A 21,088-nucleotide genomic window follows, 5' to 3' on the forward strand; every position below is an offset into this window, starting at 1 on the left:
AAATGATCAATGCTGATCACTGCCTCCTGCACCATGTTTATATTTTAACCTTTGACCTTTGTTGTATTTATAATTGACTCACACGTTTATAATCACATTTGTAATATTACTGGTATTCAGTGGCCGTCAGGCCGTCACGCTTCTCTGCAGGCCTGAGAACAAGATCTCCATCTCAGACTGAGGTTGATCATATTTGGTCCATGAATACTTTTTAAATAATTCCAAACTGTCTGTCTGCTTCCTCTCATAGCTCCTCCCCCGTCGGCTGCTGAACTTCTATATTAAAGCTTTGAACCAATCACAGTCCAGCCATCACCTGTTGCCGGGTAAAGAAATCTGCCTGAGGCCTTCAGGTTCAGTTCTGCAGGCGTCTGCAGTGTAAAACAAGTGTCAGTCGCTGCTGCTTCAACCAATCACGACTCAGGACCTTCTAGCAGGCCGAGGGTGATGTCAGCATATTCAAGCCCTCTGATTGGATGGTCAGAGAGTTCACTCTCCAGCTCGCTGACTGCATCTGGAGCAGCTGCAGGAACAAAATATAGTTGTGTTGGTTTAATAGAGGTTTGATCATCCTTCAATGGCTGAAGGACAAGATGAAGACATTTGGTTGCAGATTTATTATCCCAAAAACTTTCAAGAGGGATTTTTCCTGGAGGTCATTGAACGCACCACAGCGCTCCAAGCACGAGGTCAGGTGTGATTTACCTGCTTCACTACAACTTCTTTGGCAGGATTAAGGATTATGTTATTTGTCATCAGATTATTTCCAAGACCAAGAAAAGCTGACGTCTGTCTCCGTCCTCAACCCCCAGAGGTTTTAGAATAGCAGCCGCTTCTTTATGCAGCAGGACAGACGTGAACTTGGATTCTTTCCATCAGTAAAGGTATTTATTCTGGCTACACGAGTATCAATCTGCAATACAACGGCACCAGTCGGTTCTGTTTAACAACAAAGCGGCTTTGCAGAGAAGAACCTCGTCCTGCTGGACGTTACCATAGTAACACAGTGACTTGGAGAAGTAACTTTAATCTGATTACTGGTTTTGTTCCAGCACACAGACCAGAATCCTCCTACTGTCACTTAATCATTAGTATTAGTATTAATATTATTATTATTATTAATAATAATGATAATATTCTACAGGCCAGCAGAATGAGTCCCTCTGCTTCACACACACACACACACACACACACACACACACACACACACACACACACACACACACACACACACACACACACACACACACACACACACACACACACACTCTTTGCAGTTGTGATGTCTGGATGAAGGCCAGTCAGCAGATGTTCCAAGATGGCGGCCGAGTCGTTTCCTGGACGCCGGCGCCGGTTTGGCAGCAGCAGCAGGAGAATGTTAATATTCGGGTCAGATCAAAGAGTAACCCTGTAATTTACACGCTCAGGATTCTCGTCCACAACGTGTCTTTAAAAGAACATTTAGGATGGAATTATTTCATTCTGGATTATTTTTACTTTCTACTGTTGGACCGGACAACAACATTTTGCAATAAAATCTCTCGGTTACATAGATAAACTATTAACTATACTATATTATAAACTATACTACATAATAAACATAGATAAACTATAAACTATACTATATTATAAACTATACTACATAATAAACATAGATAAACTATAAACTATACTATATTATAAACTATACTACATAATAAACATAGATAAACTATAAACTATACTATATTATAAACTATACTACATGATAAACATAGATAAATTCTACTATATAATAAACATAGATAAACTATACTATATACTCCATAATAAACATTGATAAACTATAAACTATACTATAGTATAAACATAGATAAACTATACTATATACTCCATAATAAACATTGATAAACTATAAACTATACTATAGTATAAACATAGATAAACTATACTATATACTCCATAATAAACATTGATAAACTATACTATATACCGTTTAATAAACATAGATAAACTATACTATATACTACATAATAAACATAGATAAACTATAAACTATACTATATTATAAACATAGATAAACTATACTATATACTCCATAATAAACATTGATAAACTATACTATATACCGTTTAATAAACATAGATAAACTATACTATATACTACATGATAAACATAGATAAACTATACTATATTATAAACATAGATAAACTATACTATATTATAAACATAGATAAACTATACTATATACTACATAATAAACATAGATAAACTATACTATATTATAAACATAGATAAACTATACTATATACTACATAATAAACATAGATAAACTATACTATAGTACAAACATAGATAAACTATACTATATACCGTTTAATAAACATAGATAAACTATACTATATACTATAGTATAAACATGGATAAACTATACTATAGTACAAACATAGATAAACTATACTATATACTACATAATAAACATAGATAAACTATACTATATTATAAACATAGATAAACTATACTATATACTACATAATAAACATAGATAAACTATACTATATTATAAACATAGATAAACTATACTATATACTACATAATAAACATAGATAAACTATACTATAGTACAAACATAGATAAACTATACTATATACCGTTTAATAAACATAGATAAACTATACTATATACTATAGTATAAACATGGATAAACTATACTATAGTACAAACATAGATAAACTATACTATATACTCCATAATAAACATTGATAAACTATACTATATACCGTTTAATAAACATAGATAAACTATACTATATACTACATAATAAACATTGATAAACTATACTATATACCGTTTAATAAACATAGATAAACTATACTATATACTCCATAATAAACATAGATAAACTATACTATATACCGTTTAATAAACATAGATAAACTATACTATATACTGTTTAATAAACATAGATAAACTATACTATATACTGTTTAATAAACATAGATAAACTATACTATATACTGTTTAATAAACATAGATAAACTATACTATATTATAAACATAGATATACTACAGCTGTAGTTTAGCACCGAGCACCAGAGGAAATGAGAACCACCGTCTCAGGTGTGTCTGATGGAGGCGGGTGGAGGCAGGTATTCACCCAGGGCGTAGAACAAGTCAAGTCAGCAACTGGGTATAAAAACATCTGACTCCACCCCCCCATGACTCCCCCCCCCCCATGACTCCACCCCCCCAGTTCTTCTCCCAGCAGCTACTGAACAGTGGACACACTCCAGAGCGCTCAGCATTCAGAGAACCTCCATGGAGTTGATGAGAGAGGAGGATGCTGCAGGGAGCGAATGCTGACACTCTGTAGAACACATCAACACATCACTACTAATCCACACGCTCAGTTACTAACTTCACCAGTACAGCTGGTTCTTCATCTTCCTGAAGATTCATTGGAGCCAAAAAGATGTTCAGGAACATGAGGAACGTCAGAACCATTCCAGAACCATCTTCACATGCATTAGGTCACATTAAGAATGTCAGGAATGGACGAGTCCCCCTGGACAGACAGACCCCCCACAGCCCTCGCTGATTGGCTTTGTATTGCTTTTGTCTTTCCAGACGCTGGACTCGTCCCGTAACTGCAAAGACAAAAGGCAAATGGAAAAGACAAAGACAAAACAGGACAAGCATTGACAAAATGGAATAAGCAAAGACAAGATAGAAAAATAATATGACTACCTTGGTATATTTTTTGTATTATTGATTCTTTTAATATTTCCACATTTATTTCCTTTTCATTTTGGCACTCCTGTGATTCCATCCCTTCCTCTTGTCTCAGCTCTTGTCAGTGATTCAATATTCATGATGTCATTCATGATGTCATCGGTTCAGTGTTCTGTGGCTTTCCTCTTCCTCTGTGATCAGTTCAAGTGGATCAATAGGAGGCGGATTCACCCACTTCCAGCCTGTTGGTGGTGATCAGCTGGGATGTTTGATTGATCAGTTGTATTGATCAGAGGAGAATCATTGTGGAGGTGAAGCTGTAAAGAAATGTCACCTTCATTTACTTCAACTATAAACCCCCCTCCCTCCTCCTCCTCCTCCTCTCCTCCTCTTCCTCCTCCTCCTCTTCATTCTCTCCTCCTTCTCCTCTCTCCTCCTCTCCTCCTCCTTCTCCACTTCCTCCTCCTCTTCCTCCTCCTTCTTCTCTTCCTCCTCTCTTCCACTTCCTCCTCATCCTCCTCTTCCTCCTCTCTCCTCCTCCTTCTCCACTTCCTCCTCCTCTTCCTCCTCCTCCTTCTCTTCCTCCTTCTCTCTTCCACTTCCTCCTCCATCCTCCTCTTCGTCCTCCTCTCCTCCTCCTCTTCCTCCTCCTCCTTCTCTTCCTCCTCTCTTCCACTTCCTCCTCATCCTCCTCTTCCTACTCCTCTCCTCCTCTCTCCTCCTCCTTCTCGACTTCCTCGTCCTCTTCCTCCTCCTCCTTCTCTTCCTCCTTCTCTCTTCCACTTCCTCCTCCATCCTCCTCTTCGTCCTCCTCTCCTCCTCTCCCACTTCCTCCTCCATCCTCCTCTCTCCTCCTCCTCCTCCACTTCCTCCTCCATCTTCCTCCTCTCCTCCTCTCCTCCTCCTTCTCCACTTCCTCCTCCTCTTCCTCCTCCTCCTTCTCTTCCTCCTTCTCTCTTCCACTTCCTCCTCCATCCTCCTCTTCGTCCTCCTCTCCCTCTTCCTCCTTCTCTCCCTCCTCCTCTCTCCTCCTCTCCTCCTCCTTCTCCACTTCCTCCTCCTCTTCGTCCTCCTCTCCCTCTTCCTCCTTCTATCCCTCCTCCTCTCTCCTCCTCTCCTCCTCCTTCTCCACTTCCTCCTCCTCTTCCTCCTCCTCCTTCTCTTCCTCCTTCTCTCTTCCACTTCCTCCTCCATCCTCCTCTTCGTCCTCCTCTCCTCCTCTCCCACTTCCTCCTCCATCCTCCTCTCTCCTCCTCCTCCTCCACTTCCTCCTCCATCTTCCTCCTCTCCTCCTCTCCTCCTCCTTCTCCACTTCCTCCTCCTCTTCCTCCTCCTCCTTCTCTTCCTCCTTCTCTCTTCCACTTCCTCCTCCATCCTCCTCTTCGTCCTCCTCTCCCTCTTCCTCCTTCTATCCCTCCTCCTCTCTCCTCCTCTCCTCCTCCTTCTCCACTTCCTCCTCCTCTTCCTCCTCCTCCTTCTCTTCCTCCTTCTCTCTTCCACTTCCTCCTCCATCCTCCTCTTCGTCCTCCTCTCCTCCTCTCCCACTTCCTCCTCCATCCTCCTCTCTCCTCCTCCTCCTCCACTTCCTCCTCCATCTTCCTCCTCTCCTCCTCTCCTCCTCCTTCTCCACTTCCTCCTCCTCTTCCTCCTCCTCCTTCTCTTCCTCCTTCTCTCTTCCACTTCCTCCTCCATCCTCCTCTTCGTCCTCCTCTCCCTCTTCCTCCTTCTCTCCCTCCTCCTCTCTCCTCCTCTCCTCCTCCTTCTCCACTTCCTCCTCCTCTTCGTCCTCCTCTCCCTCTTCCTCCTTCTATCCCTCCTCCTCTCTCCTCCTCTCTCCTCCTCTCCTCCTCTCCTCCTCCTTCTCCACTTCCTCCTCCTCCTTCTCTTCCTCCTTCTCTCTTCCACTTCCTCCTCCATCCTCCTCTTCGTCCTCCTCTCCCTCTTCCTCCTTCTCTCCCTCCTCCTCTCTCCTCCTCTCCTCCTCTTCTCCACTTCCTCCTTCTCTTCCTCCTCTCCTGAACTTCCTCCTCTCCTCCTCCTCTCTTCCACTTCCTCCTCTTTTCCACTTCCTCCTCCTTCTCTTCCTCCACCTCCTCTCCTGGTTATTTGACACTGCAGGAGACGCCAGGCATTCAGGACCACTTCATCCTTCCACTGCACCGTCAGGCCTCACCACTTCATGGCTTCCACTGCACCGGCAGGCCTCACCACTTCATGGCTTCCACTGCACCGGCAGGCCTCACCACTTCATGGCTTCCACTGCACCGTCAGGCCTCACCACTTCATGGCTTCCACTGCACCGTCAGGCCTCACCACTTTATGGCTTCCACTGCACCGGCAGGCCTCACCACTTCATGGCTTCCACTGCACCGGCAGGCCTCACCACTTCATGACTTCCACTGCACCGTCAGGCCTCACCACTTCATGGCTTCCACTGCACCGGCATGCCTCACCACTTCATGGCTTCCACTGCACCGTCAGGCCTCACCACTTCATCGTTCCACTGCACTGTCAGGCCTCACCACTTCATCGTTCCACTGCACCGTCAGGCCTCACCACTTCATCGTTCCACTGCACCGTCAGGCCTCACCACTTCATCGTTCCACTGCACCGTCAGGCCTCACCACTTCATCGTTCCACTGCACCGTCAGGCCTCACCACTTCATCGTTCCACTGCACCGTCAGGCCTCACCACTTCATCGTTCCACTGCACCGTCAGGCCTCACTCATTCGTTGCCTCCACTGTAACAAATTAGAACTCAAAGCTTGAGAAAAGTGTCGATTTTAAAACCTGATTTTGGAAAGTTTCACTTGCTGGTCGTCAGCAGGAGGAAACGCTGAGCGAAGAGAACTGACCTTTGCTTTGTTCTAAGGAGAACGTCCTCTAATCATTAAGGTTAGGGTTAGGGTTAGGGTTAGGGTTAGGGTTAGGGTTAGTGTTAGGGGTTAGGGTTCAGGGTTAGTGTTAGGGTTAGTGTTAGGGTTAGGGTTAGGGTTAGGGTTAGTGTTAGGGGTTAGGGTTAGGGTTAGTGTTAGGGTTAGGGTTAGTGTTAGGGGTTAGGGTTAGTGTTAGGGGTAAGGGTTAGTGTTAGGGGTTAGGGTTAGTGTTAGGGGTTAGGTTTAGTGTTAGGGTTAGTGTTAGGGTTAGGGGTTCGGGTTAGTGTTAGGGTTAGTGTTAGTGTTAGGGGTTAGGGTTTGGGGTTAGGGTTAGTGTTAGGGTTAGGGGTTAGTATTAGGGTTAGTGTTAGGGTTAGGGTTCGGGGTTAGTGTTAGGGTTAGTTTTAGTGTTAGGGGTTAGGGTTTGGGGTTAGTGTTAGGGTTAGTGTTAGGGTTAGGGTTCGGGGTTAGTGTTAGGGTTAGTTTTAGTGTTAGGGGTTAGGGTTCGGGGTTAGTGTTAGGGTTAGTATAGGGTTAGGGGTTAGTGTTAGCTTGTGAGCGAAGCCTCGGCGCTATGGAGGCCCACCAGGTGGCGCTCTGTCCATCTCATGGCTTCATGTCTCGGTTGCCGTTTCCTTTCGACCATGGCGCTGAGCTGTTACTGTTTCATGGGTTCATCCCGACCAGCTCCAGATACCAGAACAGGCTCAAACCCAGATCCTCCACATGAATCCAATCAGAACATCCTTTCAGAAAATACTCTGGTGGTGTAAATGACTCTACTCTACTACTCTACTACTCTACTACTCTAGTACTCTACTACTCTAGTACTCTACTACTCTACTACTCTACTACTCTTCTCTCAATTGTTTCATGAAGTTCATGCTGCGATTTAAAAAGTGGCGCTTCAGTCATTTTGCGGACGAAGTGAAAAACAGAAAAAAGACGAACAAGACTTGTGCTGTTTGCATGATAATTGTGTGTGTGTGTGTGTGTGTGTGTGTGTGTGTGTGTGTGTGTGTGTGTGTGTGTGTGTGTGTGTGTGTGTGTGTGTGTGTGTGTGTGCGCTGCACCACTGCCTGCCAGCAGATCAGATACACAAAGCCGTGTAGTGAAATGACAGGAAGTTGAACTTTGACCACCCTGAACACCTGAACATACTCTGAACATACTCTGAACACCTGAACATACTCTGAACATACCCTGAACATACCCTGAACATATTCTGAACACATTCTGAACATACCCTGAACACACCCTGAAAACATTCTGAACTAACCCTGAACATACTCTGAACATACCCTGAACACACCCTGAACATACCCTGAACACACCCTGAAAACATTCTGAACACACTCTGAACATACCCTGAACACATTCTGAACATACTCTGAACATACTGTGAACATACCCTGAACATACTCTGAACATACTCTGAACATACCCTGAACACACTCTGAACCCTGAGTGTTTACACTCTGAGGGTGGAGCACATTACACCACCACATTACACCGTCATACTGAGGGTGGATTACATTACACCACCACACTGAGGGGGGAGCACATTACACCAACACACTGAGGGTGGAGCACATTACACCAACACATTACACCACCACACTGAGGGGGGAGCACATTACACCACCACACTGAGGGGGGAGCACATTACACCACCACATTGAGGTTGGAGCACATTACACCACCACACTGAGCGTGGAGCACATTACACCAACACACTGAGGGTGGAGCACATTACACCAACACATTACACCACCACACTGAGGGGGGAGCACCTTATACCAACACACTGAGGGTGGAGCACATTACACCAACACATTACACCAACACACTGAGGGTGGAGCACATTACACCAACACATTACACCACCACACTGAGGGGGGAGCACCTTATACCAACACACTGAGGGTGGAGCACATTACACCAACACATTACACCACCACACTGAGGGGGGAGCACCTTACACCAACACACTGAGGGTGGAGCACATTACACCAACACACTGAGGGGGGAGCACACCCCCCCCACACTGAGGGTGGAGCTCATCCCCGCACCACACTGAGGGTGGAGCTCATCCCCGCACCACACTGAGGGGGGAGCTCATCCCCGCACCACACTGAGGGTGGAGCTCATCCCCCCTGCTCCACCCTCCACTGGCTGCCTGTGTATCAAAGGACTTCAGAATGGTCCTTCTGCTCTAGAAAGCTTTGAAGGGTCTCGGCCTAAATCATCTCAGATTGACTTGTAGAAGATCAAAGCTCCAGACCTCTGATGTCATCAGGAAGAGGTTGACTCACTGTTCCTACAGTCAGAAGAAACAAGGTGAGGCAGCTTTTAGTTCCTACCTCCTCACCTGTGGAACAAACTTCCTGAACACCTGAAGACTGCTGACACACTCCCTTCTTTTAAATCAGGACTTAAAACATTCCTAGATGTACAGGATGTAGAATAAAATATAGATTTTACTTACTTTTTTTAACTAATCTTATCTTATCTATTATACTTTTCTTCATTATTTGTTTTAATGTGTTCCTTTTATTTATTCTAAAGCTTTAATGTATTTCTTTATTCTGTATTTCTTTGATTTCTTTTTAAAGCTCTGTGAATTGCCTTGTGTTTGAATGGTGCTCTAGAAATAAATGTGCCTTGTAATGAAGACATGAACACACTCTGAACACCTGAACATACCCTGAACACCTGAACACACCCTGAACACACTCTGAACACACCCTGAACACACCCTGAACATACTCTGAACACACTCCCAGCACACTCTGAACACACCCTGAACACACTCTGAACACCTGAACACACTCTGAACACACCCTGAACACCTGAACATACTCTGAACACACTCCCAGCACACTCTGAACACATCCTGAACACAGTCTGAACACCTGAACACACCCTGAACACAGTCTGAACGCACCCTCAAAACCCTCTGAACACACCCTGAACATACTCTGAACACACTCCCAGCACACTCTGAACACACTCCCAGCACACTCTGAACACATCCTGAACACACCCTGAACACACCCTGAACACACTCCCAGCACACTCTGAACACACTCCCAGCACACTCTGAACACACCCTGAACACACTCTGACCACACTCTGAACACACCCTGAACACACTCTGAACACACTCTGAACACACCCTGAACACACTCTGAACACACTCTGAACACACTCTGAACACACCCGGAACACTTGAACATACCCGGAACACTCCCTGAACACACCCTAAACACACTCCGAGCACACTCTGAACACACTCTGAACATACCCTGAACACATTCTGAACATACTCTGAACATACTGTGAACATACCCTGAACATACTCTGAACATACTCTGAACATACCCTGAACACACTCTGAACCCTGAGTGTTTACACTCTGAGGGTGGAGCACATTACACCACCACATTACACCGTCATACTGAGGGTGGATTACATTACACCACCACACTGAGGGGGGAGCACATTACACCAACACACTGAGGGTGGAGCACATTACACCAACACATTACACCACCACACTGAGGGGGGAGCACATTACACCACCACACTGAGGGGGGAGCACATTACACCACCACATTGAGGTTGGAGCACATTACACCACCACACTGAGCGTGGAGCACATTACACCAACACACTGAGGGTGGAGCACATTACACCAACACATTACACCACCACACTGAGGGGGGAGCACCTTATACCAACACACTGAGGGTGGAGCACATTACACCAACACATTACACCACCACACTGAGGGGGGAGCACCTTACACCAACACACTGAGGGTGGAGCACATTACACCAACACACTGAGGGGGGAGCACACCCCCCCCACACTGAGGGTGGAGCTCATCCCCGCACCACACTGAGGGTAGAGCTCATCCCCGCACCACACTGAGGGGGGAGCTCATCCCCGCACCACACTGAGGGTGGAGCTCATCCCCCCTGCTCCACCCTCCACTGGCTGCCTGTGTATCAAAGGACTTCAGAATGTCCTTCTGCTCTAGAAAGCTTTGAAGGGTCTCGGCCTAAATCATCTCAGATTGACTTGTAGAAGATCAAAGCTCCAGACCTCTGATGTCATCAGGAAGAGGTTGACTCACTGTTCCTACAGTCAGAAGAAACAAGGTGAGGCAGCTTTTAGTTCCTACCTCCTCACCTGTGGAACAAACTTCCTGAACACCTGAAGACTGCTGACACACTCCCTTCTTTTAAATCAGGACTTAAAACATTCCTAGATGTACAGGATGTAGAATAAAATATAGATTTTACTTACTTTTTTTAACTAATCTTATCTTATCTATTATACTTTTCTTCATTATTTGTTTTAATGTGTTCCTTTTATTTATTCTAAAGCTTTAATGTATTTCTTTATTCTGTATTTCTTTCATTTCTTTTTAAAGCTCTGTGAATTGCCTTGTGTTTGAATGGTGCTCTAGAAATAAATGTGCCTTGTAATGAAGACATGAACACACTCTGAACACCTGAACATACCCTGAACACCTGAACATACCCTGAACACCTGAACACACCCTGAACACACTCTGAACACACCCTGAACACACCCTGAACATACTCTGAACACACTCCCAGCACACTCTGAACACACCCTGAACACACTCTGAGCACACTCTGAACACACTCCCAGCACACTCTGAACACACCCTGAACACCTGAACATACTCTGAACACACTCCCAGCACACTCTGAACACATCCTGAACACAGTCTGAACACCTGAACACACCCTGAACACAGTCTGAACGCACCCTCAAAACCCTCTGAACACACCCTGAACATACTCTGAACACACTCCCAGCACACTCTGAACACATCCTGAACACACCCTGAACACACCCTGAACACACTCCCAGCACACTCTGAACACACTCCCAGCACACTCTGAACACACCCTGAACACACTCTGACCACACTCTGAACACACCCTGAACACACTCTGAACACACTCTGAACACACCCGGAACACTTGAACATACCCGGAACACTCCCTGAACACACCCTAAACACACTCCGAGCACACTCTGAACACACTCTGAGCACACCCTGAACACCTGAGCACACTCTGAACACACCCTGCACACATCCTAAACACATCCTAAACACACCCTGAACACACTCTGAACACACCCTGAGCACACCATGAAAACCCTCTGAACACACTCTGAACACCTGAACATACGCTGAACACACCCTGAACACACTCTGAACACATCCTGAACACACCCTGAACACCTGAACACACTCTGAACACACCTAAACACACCCTGAACACACTCTGAACACACCCTGAACACCTGAACACACCATGAACACACTCTGAGCACACTCTGAACACACCCTGAACACACTCTGAGCACACTCTGAACACACCCTGAACACCTCATGAACACACTCTGAGCACACCCTGAACACCTGAAAACACCCTGAAAACACCCTGAGCAAACTCTGAACACACCCTGAAAACCTTCTGAACACACTCTGAACACCTGGACATACCCTGAACACACGCTGAACACACCCTGAACACACTCTGAACGCACCCTCAAGACCTGAACACACCGTAAACACCTGAACATACCCTGAACACACCCTGTACACAACCTAAACACACCTTAAACACATCCTGAACACACCCTGAACACACTCTGAACACACTCCAAGCACACTCTGAACACACCCTGAACACCTGAACACACCCTGAACACACCCTGAACACACCCTGAACACACTCTGAACACATCCTGAACACACCCTGAACACCTGAACACACCCTGAACACACCATGAACACACTCTGAACACATCCTGAACACACCATGAACACACGCTGAACACCTGAACACACCATGAACACACTCTGAGCACTCTCTGAACACACCCTGAACACCTCATGAACACATCCTGAACACACCCTGAACACCTCATGAACACACTCTGAGCACACTCTGAACACGGACCGGAGCCATACAGCGGCTGGCTGGCCACGCTGCGATTGGCTGGCTGCGCTGCGATTGGCTGGCCACGCTGCGATTGGCTGGCCCGTCATGAAAGCAGCTTATCTGCTGCAAAGCCTACCTGCAGGATGACGTACGGCTGCAGACGTCCTGATTGGTCCGGGCCTGAAGGGAACTGGCCGCTCTTCAGTCGGGACGGCGATGCCAGGAGCTCGGTGGGCCAGAAGAACATTCCAGACCTGGACTGGTGAGACCTGGAGGTCCAGATAAACCGTCTCACGTTCTGACCAGAGAACTCAGACTGGAACTGATCAATACATCAATACATCAATACATCAATACATCAATACATCAATACATCAATACATCAACACCCTATGAGGAAACAAACATTTAAAACTCTGCTCAACAAAATGTTAAAGGAAAACTAAAAGTACACACAACAGAGTTTAACATCATAGTTTAACGTCAGTTTAACTTCAGAGTTTAACTTCAGAGTTTAACTTCAGTTTAACTTCAGTTTAACTTCAGAGTTTAAGTTCAGAGTTTAACTTCAATTTACCTTCAGTTTAACTTCAGAGTTTAAGTTCAGTTTGAGTTCAGAGTTTAACTTCAGAGTTTAACTTCAGTTTAAGTTCAGTTTAACTTCAGAGTTTAACTTCAGTTTAACTTCAGTTTAACTTCAGAGTTTAAGTTCAGTTTAACTTCAGTTTAACTTCAGTTTAACTTCAGAGTTTAACTTCAGTATAACTTCAGTTTAACTTCAGAGTTTAACTTCAGTTTAACTTCAGTTTAATTCAGAGTTTAACTTCAGTTTAACTTCAGAGTTTAAGTTCAATTTAACTTCAGAGTTTAACTTCAGAGTTTAACTTCAGTTTAACTTTAGAGTTTAACTTTAGAGTTTAACTTCAGAGTTTAACTTTAGAGTTTAACTTCAGAGTTTAACTTCAGAGTTTAACTTTAGAGTTTAACTTTAGAGTTTAACTTCAGAGTTTAACTTTAGAGTTTAACTTCAGAGTTTAACTTTAGAGTTTAACTTTAGAGTTTAACTTTAGAGTTTAACTTCAGAGTTTAACTTCAGAGTTTAACTTTAGAGTTTAACTTCAGAGTTTAACTTTAGAGTTTAACTTCAGAGTTTAACTTTAGAGTTTAACTTCAGAGTTTAACTTCAGAGTTTAACTTTAGAGTTTAACTTCAGAGTTTAACTTCAGAGTTAACGACGCTGCTTCTTTTAGCTGCTCTGGAAAAAGAAGGGAAACATGAAACGTCTGGAATCAATTTCTTGTCCATTTCCAAATCAATAACAGGAGGAAGTTCTGCTCCTGAAACTGAAAACCCCGTCTTCACCCCGAGACAGCGGCTGATCAATAGCTGATAGATGATCGATACAGCGCACCGTCCTTACACCAGGCCAAGGCTGATCTATAGCTGATCTATAGCTGATCTATAGTTGATCTATAGTCGATCTATAGTCGATCTATAGTCGATCTATAGCTGATCTATAGCTGATCTATAGCTGATCTATAGCTGATCTATAGTTGATCTATAACCGATCTATAGCCGATCTATAGTCGATCTATAGTCGATCTATAGCTGATCTATAGTTGATCTATAGCTGATCTATAGCTGATCTATAGCTGATCTATAGCTGATCTATAGTTGATCTATAGCTGATCTATAGTTGATCTATAGCTGATCTATAGTTGATCTATAGTTGATCTTAGCCGATCTATAGCTGATCTATAGCTGATCTATAGCTGATCTATAGTTGATCTATAGTTGATCTTAGCCGATCTATAGCTGATCTATAGCTGATCTATAGTTGATCTATAGCTGATCTATAGTTGATCTATAGCTGATCTATAGTTGATCTATAGCTGATCTATAGTTGATCTATAGTTGATCTTAGCCGATCTATAGCTGATCTATAGCTGATCTATAGCTGATCTATAGTTGATCTATAGTTGATCTATAGCCGATCTATAGTTGATCTATAGTTGATCTATAGCCGATCTATAGATGATCTATAGCTGATCTATAGCTGATCTATAGCTGATCTATAGTTGATCTATAGTTGATCTATAGCCGATCTATAGTTGATCTATAGTTGATCTATAGCTGATCTATAGTTGATCTATAGTTGATCTATAGTTGATCTATAGCCGATCTATAGTTGATCTTAGCCGATCTATAGTTGATCTATAGCTGATCTATAGTTGATCTATAGTTGATCTTAGCCGATCTATAGCTGATCTATAGCTGATCTTAGCCGATCTATAGTTGATCTATAGCTGATCTATAGTTGATCTATAGTTGATCTTAGCCGATCTATTGCTGATCTATAGCTGATCTATAGTTGATCTATAGTTGATCTATAGCTGATCTATAGTTGATCTATAGTCGATCTATAGCTGATCTATAGCTGATCTATAGTTGATCTATAGTTGATCTATAGCTGATCTATAGCTGATCTATAGCTGATCTATAGTTGATCTATAGCTGATCTATAGTTGATCTATAGCTGATCTATAGTTGATCTATAGCTGATCTATAGCCGATCTATAGTTGATCTATAGTCGATCTATAGTCGATCTATAGCTGATCTATAGTTGATCTATAGCTGATCTATAGTTGATCTATAGTTGATCTATAGTTGATCTATAGCCGATCTATAGTTGATCTATAGCTGATCTATAGTTGATCTATAGCTGATCTATAGTTGATCTATAGCTGATCTATAGTTGATCTATAGTTGATCTATAGTTGATCTATAGCCGATCTATAGTTGATCTTAGCCGATCTATAGTTGATCTATAGCTGATCTATAGTTGATCTATAGCTGATCTATTGTTGATCTATAGTTGATCTTAGTCGATCTATAGCTGATCTATAGCTGATCTATAGCTGATCTATAGTTGATCTTAGCCGATCTATAGCTGATCTATAGTTGATCTATAGTTGATCTATAGCTGATCTATAGTTGATCTATAGCTGATCTATAGTTGATCTATAGTTGATCTATAGTTGATCTATAGCTGATCTATAGTTGATCTATAGTCGATCTATAGCTGATCTATAGCTGATCTATAGTTGATCTATAGTTGATCTATAGCTGATCTATAGCTGATCTATAGTTGATCTATAGTCGATCTATAGCTGATCTATAGCTGATCTATAGTTGATCTATAGTCGATCTATAGCTGATCTATAGTTGATCTATAGTTGATCTATAGTCGATCTATAGCTGATCTATAGCTGATCTATAGTTGATCTATAGTTGATCTATAGTTGATCTATAGTTGATCTATAGCTGATCTATAGCTGATCTATAGCTGATCTATAGCTGATCTATAGTTGATCTATAGCTGATCTATAGTCGATCTATAGCTGATCTATAGTTGATCTATAGCTGATCTATAGTTGATCTATAGTCGATCTATAGCTGATCTATAGTTGATCTATAGTTGATCTATAGTTGATCTACACGGTGCCAAGCGTTGCTGAGGTTCTGCTCTGCTGCCGAGGCAGAGCCAAACATGTGATCTGCTCCTGATTTACTCCTGAAGCCTGGAGCCATAGAGCAACGGGCTGGAGGACAAAGCTCTGTGAGCTGCAGCGTCCACAAGACCAGACTCTGCTCTCCACTCAGGAGCTCTACACTGAGCAGCTCTACACTGAGTGCTCTACACTGAGCAGCTCTACACTGAGCAGCTCTACACTCCCTCAGTACAAGACTCACACTTAATAAGATCTACAGCAGGTAGAGCGCCGGCTCTCAGGTCCAATTTCTCTTCGGCATAATGCCGCCATAGAACGAGCTGCAGACAGAACTGCTCTATTGAAGGGTTTGAATGTGAAAGTTAAAGAGCAGCAGGTTTCCTCCTCCAGAACATGGAACCCTCTGACCAGGAGTGTTTCCTCACCTCAGTCTCTTCTCAACACCATTTTTTTTGGGCTCTCTCCTCTTCAAGCTCCTCCCAGAACAGCAGAACAGCAGAACAGCAGAACAGCAGAACCTCTCCGCAGGTCCAGAGGAACTGATGCCGTGAATCAAAGATGAAGCAGGGAGGCGATGATCTACCCTGCCACTGGGAGGATCTACCCTCTTGGCTGGAGGATCTACCCTCCTGGCTGGAGGATCTTCCCTCCCACTGGGAGGATCTACCCTCCTGGCTGGAGGATCTACCCTCCTGGCTGGAGGATCTACCCTCCTGGCTGGAGGATCTACCCTCCCACTGGGAGGATCTACCCTCTTGGCTGGAGGATCTTCCCTCCCACTGGGAGGATCTACCCTCCTGGCTGGAGAATCTTCCCTCCCACTGGGAGGATCTACCCTCTTCGCTGGAGGATCTACCCTCTTGGCTGGAGGATCTACCCTCCCACTGGGAGGATCTACCCTCCTGGCTGGAGGATCTTCCCTCCCACTGGGAGGATCTACCCTCTTCGCTGGAGGATCTACCCTCCTGGCTGGAGGATCTAACCTCCTGGCTGGAGGATCTTCCCTCCCACTGGGAGGATCTACCCTCCTGGCTGGAGGATCTTCCCTCCCACTGGGAGGATCTACCCTCTTCGCTGGAGGATCTACCCTCCTGGCTGGAGGATCTTCCCTCCCACTGGGAGGATCTACCCTCTTGGCTGGAGGATCTACCCTCTTGGCTGGAGGATCTTCCCTCCTGGCTGGAGGATCTAAAGCAGGGTTCTCAAACTAGCGGCCCGCAGGATGATATTTGGTTCCTCCACCTTGATATGAAAGTAAAATATTAGTACGACCCGCCAGAGGAGTGGACCTCAGACGTTGGCACTCAGCCAGTTTGCTCCACCCGTAATGAACAGCCAGACAGCAGTCACCTCTTCAGTGAGCCCCCCCCCCGAGACGTTTACAAGAAGAACGAAAGAATTTGTATTGATCCTTTCTGCCTCCTGTAGGCGGGGTAGGCTTTTATTTTGACACGATAACCAACAGGAACACCATGGCAGGAAGACACCACACACAAAACCCTCAAAAACAAAAACACACTTCCAGTTCAGAAGAACTCACTCGTGTTCATCATGAGGTTGGAGGATCTGCTGAGGAACCCCTGATGCCCCCAGCCTCACCCAGACTCTGCCTCCAGCGCGCCCAGGTCCCTGGTCTAAAGGATGTCAGCTCCCTATGGAGGGAAATGTAATCAGAGTATTCTTCCTACCCACATTGAAACTGGACACCAGGTTTTGTTGTGGTTCCACAGCCCCAGAGGACCAGGACCAGCCAACAGAACCTGGTCCTGCTGGAGACCCGGAAATTATTCTTTGAATTGAAAAACACTTGAAGCTGTAGGATCATGAAACGACGAAGAGGAAGGAGAGATGAAGGTTTCTATCGTTCAGTGACTGGCTGACTGATGGAAAATCCCCCCCCCCCCCCCTCGTTTACCCCCCCCAGGCAAGGAGAGCTGGACGGGACTAAAGCCCTCCATTGTTGTCGTCTCACAGGATCACCACAGCGCTGACGGTCTGGGGGGAGGGGTTAGTGTGGGTTAAGGGTGGGGGGGGGGGGGGGGGGGGGGGGGGCATGACACAATGGTGTGATAGGACTTGCCCCGATCTAATCAAGGGCAGGAGGTCACTTCCGAACAACTGGGCAATAAAAGAGTATTTCCAGCAATAACAGAGGAGCTGTTGAGGGGGGACGAGGGGGTGGGGGTGGGGGGTGGATGTGGGGGGTGGGGAGGTGGGGGTGGGGAGGTGGGGGTGGGGAGGTGGGGGTGGGGAGGTGGGGGTGTGTCTGTGACGGGAGGAAGTGAATTGAAAAAAGCCAGCAGACGGGAACCATCTGTCTGGATGCAAAGTCTAATCTCAGAAAGAAGAGGGGATGAAGGGGGGGTTCTTGTTTTACTCTCCGAAAGAGAACAAACTGATCTACTGACTGACTCACATCCTTCTGCAGCTGTGAGGGGGGGGGGGGGTATAGGAGGGCAGTGGGGGGATGGGAGTAGTAGGGGGGGAGTCATGAATGTAGTGGGGGGGTGCAGGAGTGCAGTGGGGAGAGACAGGAGTATAGTGGGGGGGTGCAGGAGTGTAGTGGGGGTTCATTGGGGGGGTGCAGGAGTGCAGTGGGGAGATTGTTCTAGTTTAGTTTGTTAGCTGTGGGGGCTCTCCATGTTCTCGGCGGCGGTTCAGACTAAAGTCTGGAGGCGGAGTTTATGTAGTTTGTGGTCATGTGACGATGACCAGCCGGCGTTTCCATGACAACCCTCCTTCTTTCTTCTTTCTTTTTTGGTTTAATCCTGCTGAGTTACGCTGGAACTTCCACTAGGAACTGCCCCTGTGAGGAAGAACTGCCCCAGTGAGGAACTTCACACACACACACACACACACACACACACACACACACACACACACACACACACACACACACACACACACACACACACACACACACACACACACACACACACACACACACACACACACACACACACAGAGGAAACGGATACTGTGATCCAGACGATTCGTCCAGCAGCCTGAATGCTAAGCCACGCCTCCAAGGAACGGTGTTTAATTAGTCAGCTGAACTAGCCTCGACTTCCTGTGTCACCCCCCCCCCCCCCCCCCCCCCCCCCCCCCCCCCATGTTGTTCTGCTCCTCCACACTAAAGCCTCAGTCGTGTTTTTCCGTTTGTGTGCTGAAAATTTCCTGGTCAGTTTGTGTTTCCAACTATTGGTCCCCCGCCCCCCCCAACAGAAACATCCAAATGGAGGCTGTGGGTCAGGGGTCTGCATTGGCCGGGGGGGGGGTCACTGCTTTTACTGCAGCAACAGGCCATAAAGCATTGATAGGCTGCTTTATTATCTTTGAACAGGTGGCTCCTCCAGCAGAACATCCCGGAATAAACCAGAGCAGAGTTCACTAGTGAGCAGAATGGGGGGGTTCAGGTGGAGTGGAGTGGGGGGGGTTCTGGAGGGGGTCGGGGGGGTTCAGGAGGAGCGGAGTGGGGGGGGTTCTGGATGAGTGGGGGGTTCAGGAGGAGCGGAGTGAGGGGGGTTCTGGAGGGGGTCGGGGGGGTTCAGGAGGAGCAGAGTTGGGGGTTCAGGAGGAGTGGGGGGGGTTCAGGAGGAGCGGAGTGGGGGGGGTTCTGGAGGGGGTCGGGGGGGTTCAAGAGGAACAGAGTTGGGGGTTCAGGAGGAGTGGAGTGGGGGGGTTCTGGATGAGTGGGGGGTTCAGGAGGAGCGGAGTGGGGGGGCTTCTGGAGGGGGTCGGGGGGGTTCAAGAGGAACAGAGTTGGGGGTTCAGGAGGAGTGGGGGGGTTCAGGAGGAGCGGAGTGAGGGGGGTTCTGGAGGGGGTCGGGGGGGTTCAGGAGGAGCGGAGTGGGGGGGGTTCTGGATGAGTGGGGGGTTCAGGAGGAGCGGAGTGGGGGGGTGTTCTGGAGGGGGTCGGGGGGGGTTCAGGAGGAGCGGAGTGGGGGGGGTTCTGGAGGGGGTCGGGGGGGTTCAAGAGGAACAGAGTTGGGGGTTCAGGAGGAGCGGAGTGGGGGGGTTCAGGTGGAGTGGAGTGGGGGGGGTTCTGGAGGGGGTCGGGGGGGTTCAGGAGGAGCGGAGTGGGGGGGGGTTCTGGATGAGTGGGGGGTTCAGGAGGAGCGGAGTGGGGGGTGTTCTGGAGGGGGTCGGGGGGGGGTTCAGGAGGAGCGGAGTGGGGGGGGTTCTGGATGAGTGGGGGGGTTCAGGAGGAGCGGAGTGGGGGGGGTTCTGGAGGGGGTCGGGGGGGTTCAAGAGGAACAGAGTTGGGGGTTCAGGAGGAGCGGAGTGGGGGGGTTCAGGTGGAGTGGAGTGGGGGGGGGTTCTGGAGGGGGTCGGGGGGGGTTCAGGAGGAGCGGAGTGGGGGGTTCTGGATGAGTGGGGGGGTTCAGGAGGAGAGCCACTTCCTGTGTGTCGATGCTTTAGGACCAATCATGTCAATGACCAAGTGTTGTTCAGTTTTCAAGGTTCCTGAGGAGAATCGCTGCTCAGAGTGTAAACACGTTCTACAAGCTGTTTCTACTGGCTGCTCAACACACACACACACACACACACACACACACACACACACACACACACACACACACACACACACACACACACACACACACACACACACACACACACACACACACACACACACACACACACACAGAGCTTCACTCAGAAAATGGAGCAATCACCACAACACACAGTGTTTTTCATTAATTAATATTATTTTCTGCATTAAAGTTAACATAGTTTCTTTGTGCCACCCTTTAATTTTCAGTAAGTATTTGATATTTTGTTATATTCAGACATGAGTAAATTTAAGACGGTCTCTTGCAATAAATATCATAAAATAATAGAGCTTCACATAATAAATATTTTTACAACAAAATAATGTTTAAAAAGAAATCGCCAGAACTCCTCTTATGGACTTTGAGCACACAACGTACATGAACCGAGGGAGAACCTGGGAGAACCTGGGAGAACCTGGGAGAACCTGGGAGAAC

The 21,088-nt window shown here is 46.1% G+C and overlaps 1 protein-coding gene across 1 annotated transcript in view; it reads right to left on the minus strand.

Annotated features, from left to right (window-relative positions):
* Nucleotides 1-20,795: 20,795 nt before the first annotated feature.
* spry1 (sprouty homolog 1, antagonist of FGF signaling) overlaps nt 20,796-21,088 on the minus strand; it is a gene marked incomplete at its 5' end in the record, with an annotated part of 2,006 nt that continues 1,713 nt past the window's right edge. The window contains 1 exon segment of the mRNA XM_080465086.1: nt 20,796-21,012.

This window comes from Lipophrys pholis (assembly GCF_963383615.2).
Source record: "Lipophrys pholis genome assembly, chromosome: 6".
In the NCBI taxonomy this organism is placed as follows: Eukaryota; Metazoa; Chordata; class Actinopteri; order Blenniiformes; family Blenniidae; genus Lipophrys; species Lipophrys pholis.